The sequence below is a fragment of the Marmota flaviventris genome, chromosome 3 (assembly GCF_047511675.1).
Source record: "Marmota flaviventris isolate mMarFla1 chromosome 3, mMarFla1.hap1, whole genome shotgun sequence".
NCBI lineage: Eukaryota > Metazoa > Chordata > Mammalia > Rodentia > Sciuridae > Marmota > Marmota flaviventris.
Window position 1 is genome coordinate 104,919,609 of NC_092500.1, and position 17,337 is coordinate 104,936,945.

The window sequence follows — 17,337 nt, forward strand, 5'->3', positions numbered from 1 at the left end:
AGCTTTCTGTCACTATAACAAAATACCTGAGAGAAATCAACTTATAAGGAGTTTATTTTAGCTTATGTTTTCAGAAGTTTCAGTCCATGGTCACTTGGCCCTGTTGCTTTGAACCTGTGGTAGCACAGTTCACTGTGGAGAGAGCACATGGCCGAGGAGCCCTGCTCATTTCCCGGTTGCTGGGAAGCAAAGAAAGAGAGGAAGAAGCCAAGGTCCCAATATCTCCTTCAAGGGCATGCCCCAAAGACCTAAATTCCTCTCACTAGGTCCCACCTTTTAAAAGCCCCACCACTCCCAATAGTGCACTGAGTTGGGGACCAACTTCTTAACATATGGGCCTTTAGGAGACATTTCAGATCCAAACTAAAGCAATCCCAAACAGGCCCCCCACCCCAACTGGTCGACATTTAGTTGGGTTTATAAATAAACACCAATGTGGCTGTAGAATGTTAACAATCCTGGTTGAATTAGCAAGTTAGTCTAGTGGGTTCAGATCAGCCTTGGGAAACTCTGGACCTTACCAGAACATTTGGCTGCAAACTCAACTCATTTAACTCTGCAAACTCACATTTAACATTTAACTCTATGTGACAGGAAAGCACTCATGAGTATGAGTGTGGCTGCGTTCTCATAAAACTTTATGTATGGGTCTGAGTGTGGTGGGACACGCCTGTAATTCCAGCAACTGGGGAGCCTGAGGCAGGAGATTTGTGAGTTCAAAACTAGCCTCAGCAACTTAGTGAGGAGCGCCCCTGGGTTCAATCTCCAGTATCAAAAACCAAACAAACAAACACAAAAAGAAAAGAAACAACTTTCTTTTCAAAGAAAAGAAGCATATGACAAAGTTACTGACATCTAGAAGTATTGAGAACATGCTGAACTGATAAGTACCCTAAACTTTCTGAGGCATGTCTATGTAAAATGTTAAGGTAGGTCAAAATAAACAGGGCAGTTTTAGAAGTGGAAAAAGGTTGACAGGTTCAAGCAGCAGCAGCCCTTTGGGGCGCAAGAGAGGAGCTGCGCCTGTGGGGGAGGCACTTCTCCTTTTTTCTGTTGCCCTAGGGATCCTGCTTTCTATTTGCCTAGCCTGCTCTCTGGCACCGTCCACATTTTACTATTCTTTTTTTTTTTTAATTAATTTTATTTTTTTTTCACATTTTGCTATTTTTATTTGAAACTGTGGGGCTATAAATAAAGGTCTCTTGTCTTTTCCGCTCATTTGCAGCAACAATAAAGCCTAGAAGTTTTGTTTTTACTTTTTATTAAGCAACATTTTCAATATAAACAAAAGCAGAGAGAACAGTATTTCTCTTCCCATGGGCCCATCACACAAAATCAATAAAACATGGACAATCTCGTTTCACTTGTACACCCACCGGATTATTTTGAATTGAATCCCAGGAATCTCATAATTTCATTTGTACTTAGTCTATAACTAGAAGATAAGGGTTGTTTATTAACAATCAAACCATAATAACATCACTACCCCTAAAACAAAATCAGCAGGAGGCTAGGGATGTAATTCCGTGTTGGAGTGCTTGCTTAACCTGTGTCGGTTCCTGAGTTTGGTACCCAGCACCACCAAACAAAGAAACAAGCAAACAATACATAGAATTCTTAAAATTTTTATTATTATTATTTTTTTAACCAGGGATTAAATTCAGGGGTGGACCACTGAGCCACGTCTCTAGTCCATTTTATGTTTTATTTTGAGACAGGTCTTGCTAAGTTGCTTAGGGCCTCACTAAATTGCTGAGGCTGGCTTTGAACTCACAATCCTCCTGCCTCAGCCTCTCAAGCTGGTAGGATTAAATTCTTAAAATCATCAAATATTCAGTTAGTGGTATCGTATTTTCTTTCTCTCACTCTCTCTCCAGTTTTTAAAGATTTTTAAGGTTGTTGTAAAACATAAATAACATGAACTTTTCCATGTTATTTGTTTCGCACTGGGATTGAACCCAGGGGCTCACCACTGAGCTACATTCGCAGCTGCCCTCCTACCTCCAGTATCTTTTTTAAAGTTTTTATTTTTTTAGTTGTAGTTGGATACAATACCTTTATTTTATTTATTTTTATGTGGTGCTGAGGATTGAATCCAGTGTCTCACATGTGCTAGGCAAGTGCTCTACCACTGAGCCACAACCCCAGCCCTTTTTTAAATTTTTGAGATAGAGTTTCGCTAAATTGCCCAAGCTGTCCGGGAATTTGGGATCCTACTATTTCAGTCTCTGAGTCACTGGGATTACAGGCATGCACCACTATGCCTGGCTAAAATTTGCCATTTTAAATACACAACTCAGTGGCATTAATTACATTCACATGTTGCGCAACCATCACTACTATTTTTAAAATTTTTTCATGACCCCAAAGAGAAATTCTGTACCCATTAGGCAATACCTCCCTCTTCCACCTCCCCTCATCCCCTGATGAACTTTAATCGACTTTCAGTTTCCATGAATCTGCCTATTTTAGATATTTTATTTAAGTGCTGTCATATGATATGTGTCCTTTTGTGTCTGACTTATTGCTTAGCTTAATGTTTTCAAGGTTCATCCTGTTGTGGCGATTCATCAGAACCTCACTCATTTTTTTTTGGATGAAAAATATTCCATTTCATGTATGTACTGCATTTTGCTCAAACATTCATCTGATGATGGACATTTGGGTTGTTTACAGCTTTTGTAAATAATGCTGCAATGTACATTGGTGTACAAGTAACTGTTTGAGTCCTTGTTTTCATCTTTTGAGTGTATACCAGAGTAGAATTGCAGGGTCATATGGTAATTATTTTACTTTTTCTGGAATAAATTGTTTTCCATAGTGGCTGCACCATTTTACCTTCTACCAGCAATGCACAAGGGTTCTGATTTTTCTAAAATCTTCTTCAACGGTTGTTATTTATTTATTTAGGTAGTTGCTGTTCTGTATTTTTATTATAGTCATTCTAGTAGATATAAAGTCATATCTCAATTTGGTTTTTATTTGCTTTTCCCTGATGACTAACAATGTTGAACATCTTTTTATGTTTTCGTTAGCTATTTACATAGCTTCTTTGGAGAAATGTATTCCTAAGTCCTTTACCCTTCTAAAAATTAGATTGTTCACCTTTTTGGTGTCAAGTTGTAGTAGTTCTTTTATGTCCAAGATAATAAATGCTTTCAGATATATGACTTAAATTTTATCTCATCCTGGAGATTGTCATTTCACTCTGTTGATAGTGTTCTTCAGTGTATAAAGATTTTTAGGTTTTTCTTTTTCTTTTCTCTGTGCTGGGGATCAAACCCAGGGCTTTCTACTAGGCAAGTTTTGTACCACTGAGCTCTACCCCCAGCCCTATTTATTTATTTGTTTGTTTATTTATTCATTTTGGTATTGGGGATTGAACCAGGGGTGCTTTACCACTGAGCTACATCCATAGCCATTTTAATTTTTTTTATTTTGAGAGAGGGTCTTGCTAAATTGTTGAGGCTGGCCTTGAACTTTCAGTTCTCCTGCCTTAGCCTGCTGAGTTTCTGGATTTATAGGCACGAGCCACTGTGCCTGGCTCCAAATTTTTAATTTTAATAAAGTCTAATTTATCTCTTTATTTTTCCTTTGGTGCCATATTTAAGAAACTGGCTAAATTTAAGGTAATGATGATTTTTATAGTTTTATTTCTTAAATCTAGTTCTTCTATCTATTTTAAATTAATTTTCTCTGTGTTATAAGGTAAATGCCTAACTTTAAGCTTTTGCATGTGGATATTCAGTTTTTCCAGCACCATTTGTTGAAGAGACTGTTCTTTTCTTATTGAATGGTTGTGGTCAAAACTAATTGACCATGTATGGTGTGAGGGTTTATTTCTGGTCTCTCATTTCTATTCCATTGGTCTATATGTTTATCCTTACACCAGTATCACACCAATTACTGTAGTTTTGCAGTAAGTTTTGTTTGTTTGGATGGAGGGGTCTTGCTATGTTGTCTAGGCTAGTGTCAAACTCATGGGCTCAAGTGAGCTTTTCCCTCAGCCTCCTGAGTGCCTGAGACTACAGGAATATACCACCACAGTTAGCATCTGTAAGTTTTGAAATCAAGAAGTATGGGCCCTCCAGCTTTGTTCTTTTTCAATATTATTTTGGCTATTCCAATGTGAATTTTAAGATGGGTTTTTCCATTTATGCAAAAAAACATTGGGATTTTGATATGAAGCACATTGAGTCTGTGTAGTACCACAGATATCAAATCTTCCAATCCAGAACACACATCCCCATTTATTTAGGGCTATTTTAATTATTTTCAAAAAATTTTTTTAAATTTTTAGTGTGAAAGACTTTTGCTTTCTTGGTTAATTTTTTTTTTTTTTTTGCTAAATGTTTTATTCTTTTTGAGGCTATTGAAAATGGAATTGTTTTCTTAATTTCTTTCTTGGATGAACAGAATGTAATGTACAGAAGACTGATTTTTGTGTTTTGATTTTTTGAGATGATGTTTTGCTGTGAGGTCCAGGCTGACCTCAAAATTCTCAATCCTAGGTTGGGGTTGTGGCTCAGTGGTAGAGCGCTTGTGTAGCATGTGTGAGGCACTGGGTTCGATTCTCAGCACTGAATATAAATAAATAAAGAAAATAAAGGTCCATCAACAACCAAATATATCTCAGTCCTTCTGTCTCTGTTTCCCAAATAGCTGGGATTTCAAGCATGCAATGCCACGCTTGGTTTGTTTGTTGATTTGCATCCTGCAATTTTGCTTAATTTGTTCATTAACTCTAATAGTTGTGTGTGTGTGTGTGTGTGTGTGTGTGTGTGTGTGTGTGTGTTCTTTAGGGCTTCTACATATAAGATCATGCCATCTATGAATAGAGATAATATTACCTTTACAATTCAAATGCCTTTTCTTTCTTTTTCTTGCTTAATTACTCTGGCTAGAAATTCTAGCAGTGTGTTAAATAAAAGTGTCTTGCTCCTGATTTAGGGGAAAACTTTCAGTCTCTCACTATTGAGAATGATGTTAACTATGACTATTTTTTTTAACATGAGCTTTATCATGTTGAGGAAGTTTCTTTCTATTCTAGTTTGTTGTATATTTTTTATTGTGAAAGGGTGTTGAATTTTTTTTGTCAACATCAAACTTTTTCTGCATCAGTTTATATGAATATGTGATTTTTCTTCTTTAGTCTATTATTGTGGTATGTTACATTGATTTTCATATATTGAACTACTCTTGCATTCTTGGAAATAAGTTGGTTATGGTGTATAATCATTTTAGTATGCTGCTAAATTTAATCGAGTTAAAAAGTGTCTCTCATTTTAAAGTTTTAATAAGAGTTTGAGAAAAATTAGTGTTTCTTCTTCAAATGTTTGGTGTAATTTTCCAGTAAAGTAATTTGTTTCTTTTCTTTTTGGGAAATTTATTTTCTTACTTGTTAAAGGATGATTAAGGGTTTCTAGTTTTTCTTTAGTCAGTTTCAGTAGGAAATTGTATTTATTGTAGGAATTTGCCTATTTCATCTAGGTTATCTAACTGGAGTACATTTGCTCGTAGTATTCTTTTATAATTCTTTTTATTTCTGTAAAGTTGGTGATAATGCCCATTTTTTCTTCCCCTTTCTTCTTCTTCTTCTTTCTTTTTTTCTTTTTCTTTTCTTTTCTTTCTTTTTTTTTTTTTTTTGGTGGTGCTGGGGATCAAACCACTAAAGCCACATCTCCAGCCCTCTCCTCTTCCATTTCTGTTTTTAGAAATTTGAGTCTTCTTTTTTTCATGATTGAGGTGCCATGTGCTTTGATTGCATTACACTGGAAGGCATGTAAAATGTGGCTGTCTCTCTTTTGGTGATATTAAAATTGATCAGTGGCATTTGGGAATTGCCATCCTGATGCATTCATTGTAAATCTCCCCTTCAACTTTTCCCTAGTGGTTTTATTAGCTGTTGATGGTCACTGCCTGCATTCATTAATCCATAGGAGGGTGTGAGGGTTTTAAAGGATAATATATGCTTTTTTAAAAATATATTTATTTTTTATGTGTAGATGGACACAACACAATGCCTTTATTTTTATATGGTGCTGAGGATCAAACCCGGGTCCCGCCCGTGCTAGGCGAGCGCTCTACTGCTGAGCCACAATCCCAGCCCCCAAGGATAATATATTCTAATGAACTCAAATATGCCAAGACAGAATAAAGACAGATGTGTTTTTAATGTCCAGCTTTCTAGTTCTGGAGCTCAGTGTGGTAGAAAGGAACTCATCTAGGAGTCGATAGCCTGGGAACTAGTCATGTACTATAAGATCTTGCATAAATCATTTGCCCCTTTAAATTTTAATCTAGAAAGTAGTGTTCTGAGAAAGATGGATTTATTGCAGTGTTTAATTGTATGTGTCAATTTTATGTGACTGAGCTAAGGAATGCTCAGTTAGATTTCTAGGTATGTGTGAGAGGGTGTTTCTGAAAGAAATTTGCAGTTGATTCAGTAGAGTGAGAAGACCTATGTTTACCAATATGGGTGGGTATAATCCAATCTATTAGGGGCCAGAATAGAATGAAAAGATAGAATAAGGGCAAGTTCTCTCTCTCTCTCTCTCTCTCTCTCTCTCTCTCTCTCTCTCTCTCCCCAACTTCTGCCATCAGATATTGGAGCTTCCTGTTCTCAGGCCTTCAGATTTAGAATGAATCATACATACCATTAGCTTTCCTGAGTTTTCAGCTTATAGATGGTAAGGGATGGGATTCGTTGGTCTCTATTGTTGTATGTGCCAATTCCCATAAACTCTTAGTTGTTTATATATCTATAAATACATATATATGTATATTTATGTATATTCATCCTTCCTTTTTTTGTTACTGGGGATTAAACTCAGTGCTTTTTTTTTTTTTTTTTTTAACCACTGAGTTGCATACCTAGCTCTTTTTTTTTTTTTTTTTTGAGACAGGGTCTTGCTAATTTGTTGAGAGTCTCACTAAGTTGCTGAGGCTGGTCTTGAACTTGTGATCCTCCTGCCTCAGCCTCTCGGTTGCTGGGATTGCAGTCATGAGCCACTGTGCCCAGTGCCATTTCCCTTCTTCTTTTCCTTCCCTCCTCCTCCTCCTCCTCCTCCTCCTCCTCCTCCTCCTCCTCCTCCTCCTCCTCCTCCTCCTCCTCCTCCTCTTCCTCCTCCTCCTCCTCCTCCTCCTCCTCTTCCTCTTCTTTCTTCTCCTTCTTCCTTTTTTTTGGGGGTACTGGAAATTGAACTCAGGGGCACTTAACCACTGAGCCACATCTCCAGCCCTGTTTTGTACTTGTAAATGTAATTATTTAGAGACAGGGTTCACTGAATTGCTTAGTGCCTCACCATTGCTGAGGCTGCCTTTGAACTTGTGATCCTCCTGTCAGCCTCCTGAGCTGCTGGGATTATAGGCATGCCATGGAGCTGGCTCCTTCATAGTTATCTCACAGCCACTGATGTTCACTTCCCTTCTCTGCCTTTGTCATGTTGCAGTTATTCTTTTGTGTTTAAGTCTTGCCTTTTAGAGTGGACTCTGTCTGAAGGCAGCTATCATGTCTGATGCCTTTTGGTATCTCCCAGCACCTAGTCCTGTCCAATAAGTGCTGACCAAAGAGTGAGTAATTGATGCAATAGGCTAGGTATTCTTTCTCAGCCATCTTCATCCAAACAAACAAACAAACAAACAAAGGACCGGCTTGAAGAGTTTCCCTGGGACAAATGACAATGAAACATGGAGAGCTGGCTAGCCAGTGACTTGTTGCCTCTGAGCAAGCAGGGGTTGTTCTGAGTTTAGTTTAGGTTGCTCTGCCTTTCATCTTTAAAAGAACTTTCCCATGACAAATTCAGCACTTGAAGTTCTGTGCCATTAGCACCATTACTGAGAGATGAGTGGTGAGAGATGCAGCCAAGTGCCAGCCCCTGACCTGGTTCCACTTCTGCACCAAGGTTGGAGTTTTCTGCAGCCATGCAGGTTTGGTGTTTCCTTTCCAGCTCAACCAGATGGAGCATGCCATGTGGGCTACAGTCCCTGGGCTTCTGCACGGAGTGTGGGCTTGCATCTATCACTTAGGCTGGGTGCACAATGACTATGCTTATGAGTGTGATGACCCTCTTGGTGGGTCTAAGGGTGTACATCTGAGTTGCTGTTGAGTGTGTATATACCTCTCTGAATTTGAATGACATTGATGGTGTGTGTACTTATGTGTGGGAGTGTACTTATGTGCAGATTACACCTGTGCTCATTTGTGTGTGTGTCTGTGCGTGAGAGAATTCTCAGTGAGTGTCTGCCTTGCTAAGTATGTGCATGTGTGTCCCCTCTGCAAGTACATTTGCCATCCAAAGTGAATGTAAGCAGCTCTCCATTGGTTCCTAAGAACAATGGCTCCTTCTTGTCCCCAGACCCTAATTTTGGCACCACATGAAACAGATTCTAATTAGTTGGTTGGCTCCTCCTTCTCCTTCCTGAGAGGGGGAAGAAGGAATGGAGGAAGCCCACATTTCCCCTAGCTAGGACTCTTCTTCATAAAGCCATTTCTTTTTGGTGCTCTGAGCCCATGGGAACCCCAAGAGTCCTGGGCCTTCCAAGTCCATGGCATTATTTGGAGTATATTAGTAGGGTCCAGGTGGCAAAAAGGGAAGACCCTTTTTAGAAAGCTAGCATGTCTTCCATTGCCCTCCTCCCAGGAGAGAGTGGGTGTTCCCAGCACTGTTTACATTCTTTTCTTTTCCTCCCCTTCCCCACTCATTGTAGGACTTCTCACTCTGGGCTTATAAACTGTGCGTCTATAAACAAAGCCATCCTTCCTGTTCTGGGGGAGCCTGGCTCACCTTGACTCCCCGTAACTCAGAATCACACACTTCCTTCACCCCTTCTTCTTCTATGTCCTCCTTCCCCACTGGAACAACCCTTTCCTCTCATTTAGGGGATCAGGATGCAATCCAAATTCTGGGAAATGGAGCCAATGTTAAAGATTTGTGACTTGCTTTCTGTCTCCTTCCTGCATCTCCTGCAAACCCCTGTAAACCCTTCTCCATCAGAGAAGGTAGAACAAAAGGTGGCAAGGGGCGAAAATTTCCAGGATTCAGACTCCAGAGAACTGGCTTTTCTTGGTCATCCCATTTCCTCTCTGGCTGAACAAGCCTCCTCACTAAATCTGAATAGCACTATTTATGCAAGGGAAAATATAATTGCCACCAGCTCCTGCTGCCAGTATCTTGTAGAGCATCCGTGAAACAACACTTCCACAGGGACCAGAGAGACAAGCTCAGGCAAGAGATTGGCAGGATGTGTAATCCAGCTTCCTCTGTCTCCTTTGGTGCTAGGGCCAGGGTTGGGAAGACAGAGAGATAATTTAAGTTGTGACTATCTTACTAGGAATGAGAAGAGGCATTCCTAACCTGCTGTCCCATTGGCTCAGGGGGGACTGGGTCAAAGGTACAGCAGGTTATCCTCAAAGGTTTTACCTTGGTATTCCAAGAGATGCCCGAGTTTGCTTTCTTTCCCTTCTCCATCATGGGACGAAGCCACCTCAGGCAGTGTCTATGCTCAAAGCTGTCCATCACAAGGCTAGCAGGACTCCTTTGGGGAAACAAAAACCCAACTCCTTTTACAGAGCTGGGAGCCCCCTCCTGAGGGGCAGGGGAATGGGTCCTAGTCATCTCTCTGTCAGCATGCCCAATGTGGGGACTGGCAGGCACAGGTGGGTTCTGAGAACAGTATGTCAAGGAGTGACAGGAGGCTGGAAGCATGGTCACCAGCAAGGTCCTCCTGTCATCATAGGAGGCCTGAAGTTGTCTCCCTCTTCCTTCTATTTTCTGTTTATCATGAGAGAGGAAGAGGAGGGTCCATTCTGACTAGAAATCAAGATGCCCTGCCTCCTCTTGGGAAAAACAAACCAAAACAAAACAATGGCATTTCCCCCACCCATGACTTCTTCAAAAGCAGGAAACATTTCCCTTTCTCTCTCTGCTTCAGCTACTCCTGCTGGCATCTGGACCTTGACCATCCCCAGACTCGCTCCTTTCCTGATGGGCTTTTTGCCATCTACAAGGATTTGTGGGGATTACACTGGCCTCCTCTTTCCAGCCAGTCCTGTGCCTTCTTCTTTATTTTCTGGTCATCAATGAAAAAAGTGACTAAAAAATATTTCACGACTGAAGTGGGACCTTGCTCTGGTTTCTGAATAATTATTAAACCTTCCACTATCAGAAAAGAACCTTCCCAGCCAGGGGTGGTGGCACACTCCTATAATTCCAGCAGCTGGGGAGGCTGAGGCAGGAGGATCTGGAGTTCAAAGTCAGCCTCAGCAAAAGGGAGGTGCTAAGCAACTTAGTGAGACCCTGTCCTAAATAAAATACAAAACAGGAATAGGGGGATGTGACTCAGTGATTGAGTGTCCCTGAGTTCAGTTCCAAGTACCAAAAAAAAAAAAAAAAGAAAAAAGTAAAAGGAACTTCCCAGGCCTGGAAAAGGTCACACATCCCATCTGCAGCCCAGGAGGGGTCTAATCCCATGAGGTATTGGTTTCCCCACTGGAGGGACCATCCTCATTGTTTTTTCCTCTGTCCCTTCAAGCACCAGCACCCTTTCCTCAGCGCATGCTCCCCAGGGGGAAGATGTGAGTTAATAGAAGGAAAGTGGCAGGGCATGTTCCTGCTCAGTACCAGCCTCTTTTTGAATCATATAGGCTCCAGCCTTGTTTGAGCTCCACCACTTCCTCTCTCTCTGGAGAAGATGGGGAGAAAAGACCATGGACCCAAACAGCATGGTGGGTAGGCCCTCTTCCCTACTGCTTCCCTCTCCCCATAAGCCATGGCTGCACAGAGGTCAGCCTGCAGTGTCCAGGGGGACCTCTCCCACTGGTTTAGTCCCTCCCTTACTGTCTAGGAGAAGATGCCTTACTGGACAGAGACTTAAAAGGTTTTTGTCTGGGCTATAGGTGGGAATGTGTGACCTTTCCCAGACCCCAGGGAGCTGTTTCTGATAGTCAAGGATTTAATTAATGATTATTCAGAGACTAGAGCATGGATTTACTCTTCTGACTTCAGGACTGAAAGACATATGTTTTAGTCCTTCTTCCATTGCTGATCAGGAAATAAATGAGAAAGTACAGATCTGAGGATGTAGCCCAGTGATAGAGCATGAACTTGGCATTCTTTTTTTTTTTTTAATTTTTATATTTATTTTTTAGTTTTCGGCGGACACAACATCTTTGTTTGTATGTGGTGCTGAGGATCGAACCTGGGCTGCACGCATGCCAGGAGAGCGCGCTACCGCTTGAGCCACATCCCCAGCCCCGAACTTGGCATTCTTAAGGCCCTGAGTTTGATCCCCAGCATCACAAAGATAAATAAGTAAAATAAAATAAAAGACAAGGCACTGCTGGGAAACCCTACATGTCTGCCTCTTTCTCTCCCAATGTAAAGCTCTGGTCCCAGGCTACCCCTTATATACTAGCACCTGAATACTATTGTTTCTCTGCCTCTTCTTCAAGAGCCTCTGGATCCAACCCTGGGAACCAACTCTAATGCACATAGAGTTGACTGGCCTGCATTATAAAAGATAAAGAAAAATCATAGATTGGGGGCTGCTTTTCAGTTCTGATATGTTCCACCTTTCTGCCCCCCAGGGGAATACTGGTCTATCCTGGGACCTCTAGAGATCAGACTAGAAGGTGGCACCAGCCACAGTCTGTTTGGGATTGAAGGGAGGTGTTCTGGAAAAGGAGCCAGGTCTTCAGATGCCCAAGGACTTACTAAGAATGAACCTTGACTGTGTGATTATGAAGAAGCCTCAGTTTCTTCTCTGGGATCCAGGTTTTTAATTCTGTAAAATGTTGGTGTTCTTTTTAATTGTTACTCTCCCGTTTTTTTTTTTTTAAATATCTTTTTAGTTGTAGATGAACACAAAACCTTTATTTTACTTATTTATTTTTAATGTGGTGCAGAGGATCGAACCCAGGGCCTCTCCTGTACTAAGCAAGTGCTCTACCTCTTAGCCACAGTCCCAGTCTTGTTAGTCTCCTTTTAACTCTTAGTCATCTTAGTCATACTCCACCTCCCCGCTAAACCCTAGACCTTAAACTAATTTTTTTTTTTTGGCTATTTGGTGTTGAACCCAGGGGCGCTTAACCACTGAGCAACGTCCTCAGCCCTTTTTATTTTTTATTTTGTGACAGGTTCTCACTAAATTGCTTAGGGCCTTGCTAATTTGCTGAGTCTGGCTTTGAACTTGTGATCCTCCTGCTTCAGCCTCCCAAGTTCCTGGGATTATGGGTATGTGCCACTGTGCCAGTCTCACCCTAGACTAATTGTGACAAAAGGAGAAACATCAACACCAAGACATCTATTCAGACATAATTTAAAAAAACTAAATGGGAGGGGGCTGGGGTTGTAGCACTTGTCTAGCAGGTGTGAGGCAGCAGGTTCTATCCTTAGCACCACATAAAAATAAATAAATAAAATAAAGGTATTATGTCCATCTACTACTAAAAGAAAAAAGAAAAAACAAAACAACTAAATGGATGGTCATTGCAGGCTATGGAGAAGGAATACAGAGGTTACAAGGGTGACAAGAACTTTAAAGCTAGGAGAGTTGATTATGAATGGTAGAATGTAGCCTTGTTTTCGGGGTGTATCTCAGTGGTGGATCATATGCTTAACACAAGCAAGGCCCTGGGTTTGTAACAAGAAACGCACTCTCTCTCTCACACACACACACAGACACACAGTTTCTCTCTCTCTCTCTCTCTCTCTCTCTCTCTCTATATATATATATATATATATATATCCACCTCTCTCTCTCTCTCTCTCTCTCTATATATATATATATATATATATATATATATCTCCACCTTTAACACATGTAGTCTTAGACAAGGTACAAGGCAATATAGTCAAATAAACTCTCTAGGTCTTCCTTCTGCCAGGTTGTGTAAACACACACACAGATATAAACACACATACATGCATCCAGTTGTGAGTTTGCATGACTACAAACTACAAGCTACCAGGGAGAGGGAAGACCTCCCCACCTCCCTGCTATTAGAACCTCTCTTCATCAGGGGGTTGCTGCCTCTTCAGGCTCTGCCAACCACATATTCTGAATCACTATTTGCTATTCTCCCAGACAGTAGAGCCAGACTACTCCAGGTGCCCCCAACACACAAACAGCAGCCTGGGAACCTCAGTAGATTCAGAGGCCCATGTTCACTGCCTGCTTCCAAGGACACAGAACAAAGGTCATCTGGGGGCTGAAGCCCTGGGTAATGCTTACTCTGGGCAATGTATGCTTCTATCCAGAGTTGGATGACCTCTACAGACCAGGCAATACTAATTCCCTTTGGGCCAGTCATTAGGATGACTTCCCAGAGCACTAGGCCACTTGCCTTCAACCCCCTGTTGGCCACCAAAAATGACGGTGAGAGTGTAAATGGGTACATTGCCTGGAGAGTGCAATTTGGCAATCTCTTCCAAATTTGGCATTCTCTTCCAAATTTGCAAGTACATATGCCTTAAACACAGCGATTCTATTTGTAGAAACTTATTCTACAAATATACTTACACACATGTATGAACTAATTTATTCATTGCCACATCGTCTAAATAAAGATAGAAAGCCTGGCGTGATGCCTCATGCCTATATTACTGGCTACTTAGGAGGCTGAGACAGGAGAATCACAAGTTTGAGGCTAACCTGGACTGAGCAAGATTCCGTCTCAAGATAAAATAAGATAAAATTTTTAAAAGGGCTGGGTATGTAGCTCAGTAGTAGAGCATTTGCCTGGCATGTATAAGTCCCTGAGTTCAATCCCCAGTACTGAAAAAGAAGAATAAGGAAGAGGAGGAGGAAATGAAAGAGGAAAAGAAAGGAAATAACTAGATATCACTCAGTATATAATTGGTTTCATGGATTATGGTATATCCATGCAATAGAATATTTAAAAATGGGAAGATTTTATGTATTGATCTGAAAGGATCACAGATATATAGTTAAGCTAAATAAGAAAGGTACAGAACATTGTATGTTTATGTGGAGAAGAAAGGACAAAAGAATATACATTTGAGCTGGGTATGTTGGTGCATGCGTGTTGTCTCAAGTTACTTGGGAGGCTGAGGCAGGAGGATTGCAAATTTAAAAAAATATTTTTTGTTCTTTTTAGATATACATGACAGTAGAGTGTATTTTGACATATTATACATACATGGAGTATAACTTGTTCTAATTAGGATCCCATTCTTGTGGGTGTACATGATATGGAGTTTCACTAGTTGTGTATTCATACATGAACATAGGAAAGTTATGTCTGATTCATTTTACTGTCTTTCCTATTCCCATCCCTCCTCCTGTAAGATTGCAAATTTGAGGCCAGCCTGGACAACTTAGGGAGGCCCTGTGTCAAAATAAAAAATAAAAAGTACTGGGGATGTAGCTCAGTGGTAGAGTGACCCTGGATTTAATCCTCAATAACACACACATGCACACACACACACACACACAGAATGTGTTTGTATTGACTTGCATGTGTATAAAGTATTATTGGCAGGATAAAAAAAAATCTAATGGGAGTTACTTGTTGGGGAGATGAAAACTGGGATGAAGGCAACTTTCTATAATATGCATTTTGAGTATTTTGATGGGTAAATAATGTGAATGTATTATCTATTTTAAAAATTATAAATTTAAAACACAAAATCACATAAAAGGAGACTATTCTATAGACTACAATGGCAAAGGAGTGAGCCTTCCATGAGTCAGCCTGGGCAGGGGAGACAAGACCAAAGAATTAAAGGAGGAAAGGGCTAGCGCAGAGGAAGGAAGCCAAGTGCTTTGGCATTGACATTGCTCTGCTTGCTCAGAAAAGCCTCTGCTTACAGGAGTCTGGCATTTTTCTTCTCAGTGTCCTTTGGTTATTGGTCGAATCATTTTCCAAACTCAGGCATGCTCGTGTGATTTGGGAAATTTTGACTTTTTTTGAAAATGTAAACATTTTTACACATTTCCTCCAAAGAACAAGGTCACCCCCTGAAGCAATGACATCTTTTGAAGTGGCTTCACTTCTTGGAATCCCTTTCCTTTCCCCACCAACTCTGATGTTCTGGAAAAGAATTGTCAAATGGTATGTATTTGTTTTAGAGATTATTTTTTGAGAATCTTATGACACCCCTTTGGGATAACTAGCAACACTCTGGGGTGTTGCAAAACCTGATTTAGGAGTGATCATCTTGATCAGCAAGAAGCCATAGCCAAATGAGGCCTGCACCACTCTGGCAGGACTCTGAAGGGGGAAGGGAGAGGGAGGGGAGGGGCCAGAGGTTTCCTCTTCATCACCACCCCCCTGCGGGCTTCTAGGGATCTGAAGGCCTGTTTGGGGTACTTCAAGAGAGCTCATGACAAACCCTGCTCATGGGTGAACTGCTGGGTCCCTGGGAGATCCAGCTGGTTCTCTTTTCCTCAGGGATAATTTTAGGCTCTCACTTTGCCTTCAATCTTTCTAACTCCCAACCCCTGGCTCAGCCTCCCAGAGGGATTGCTTAGATCAGTGACTATACAGTGCTCTTTTGAAATATAGAGCTGTTCAAAGAACATGCTAGGGCATAGCCCTGGAGGCATTTTCCATGATATTTTTTTTTCCTCCTTTTGTCCCATTGTTTCAGGGGAGGAAACAAAACAGCTTGAGGATCAGGTCCTGATAGGCCTTAATAAAGGTATCATACATTCATTCCTGCCCCCCAACTTGGATTTTATTTTCCAACCTCTCTTCCCCACACCCAACTTGAGAGGAACTGGTTTAAAGCCTGGGAGACTGGGCTGGAAGAACCAGGCCTTGTAAGTCTGAATGAGTGAGCAGGAAAGGGGCCTCTAGGCTTCTTCAGGTGAGGGAAACTTGCTGGGAGTGAATAAGAGACCTCAGAGGCATTAAAATACCAGGCCTGACCTAGTGCACTGGAGAATGCACATGAGAATTCCTAAATCCAACATCTTCTAATTTCCAAAAGCTCATGAATAAAGTCTTCACGGTAGTGAAGAATTTACCATTGGTGGCTGGTGGAAGATTTGTGGACAGTTGAGAGTGATGGTGGACAAGGCTTAACCTCAAACCCATTCATCTTTTATTTGGCAGTGTTGAGGATTGAACTCAGTGCCTCAGAATGCTAAGTTCCCACTCTGTCCCTGAGCTACACCACCACATCCTATTCATCCTATTATTTTACTACTGTTATTGATTGATTGAATTTTCGGTACCGGGGATTGAACCCAGGGGCACTTAACTACTGAGCCACATCCACAGCGCTGTTATTTATTTTTGTGGTACCGGGGATTGAACTCAGGGCCTTATCTTGCACATGCTAGGTAGGTGCTCTACCACTGAGCTACATCCCTGACCACTGTTAAAATTTCATTTGTGACAGGGTCTTGCTAAGTTGCCTATGCTGATCTTTTTTTTTTTTTGTACCAGAGAGTGAATCCAGGGGTGCTTAACCACCGAGCAACACCCACTGCAGCACTCCCCCCTTTAAAATTTATTTTGTAGTTTTGATGGACCTTTATTTTATTCATTTATTTATATGTGGTGCTAGGAATCGAACCCAGTGCCTCACACATGCTAGGCAAATGCTCTACCACTAAGCCACAATCCCAGCCCTCCCCTGCCCTTTTTATTTTTTTTATTTTGAGACAGGGTCTCTATAAGTTGCTTAGGGTCTCACTAAGTTGCTGAGGCTGACTTTGAACTCACAATCCTTCTGCCTCAGCCTCCCAAGCTGCTGAGATAACAGACATGTACTACTGCCTGACTTGGCCTGGCACTTTTGTGATCCTCCTACATCAGCCTCCCCAGTAGCTGGAATTACAGTGTGCACCACTCCTACTGGCTCTGTTTATCCATTTTTCCTTAGGCTTGCTAGGCAACTGCACTGCCTCTGAGCTACATCTCCAGCCCCATCTCTTTTAACATGTCATCGTTTCAGATAATTTTAAGAGATGAAATCTATCTAGAAAATTTCTAGGTGGAAAGGTATGTGAAGGGGGCAGTATAGGGAAGGGAAGATTGAGGAATCAAAACTCTTCAGCATCCCAAACTACATAATACCAAATCCAAATGAAAATGGGCAAGCAATGAAAGACTCCTGAAATAGCAATTTCCTCAGTAGCTGGGGGAAAAATAAATATAAATAAAAACCCAGAAAACTGGAAGGGAAGAGAAGGCAAGTGAAAACAGAAAGGGAAAGTGATAAATCTCATCATGGCTTAAGGTCTTGGGAGAGAACAGGAGGCACTGGCTGCCTTCTATTACTTAATTTAAAATACCTTAGGCAGGATGTGGTGGTGCACACCTGTCATTCAGCAATTCAGGAGGCTGAGGCAGGAGGCTTATAA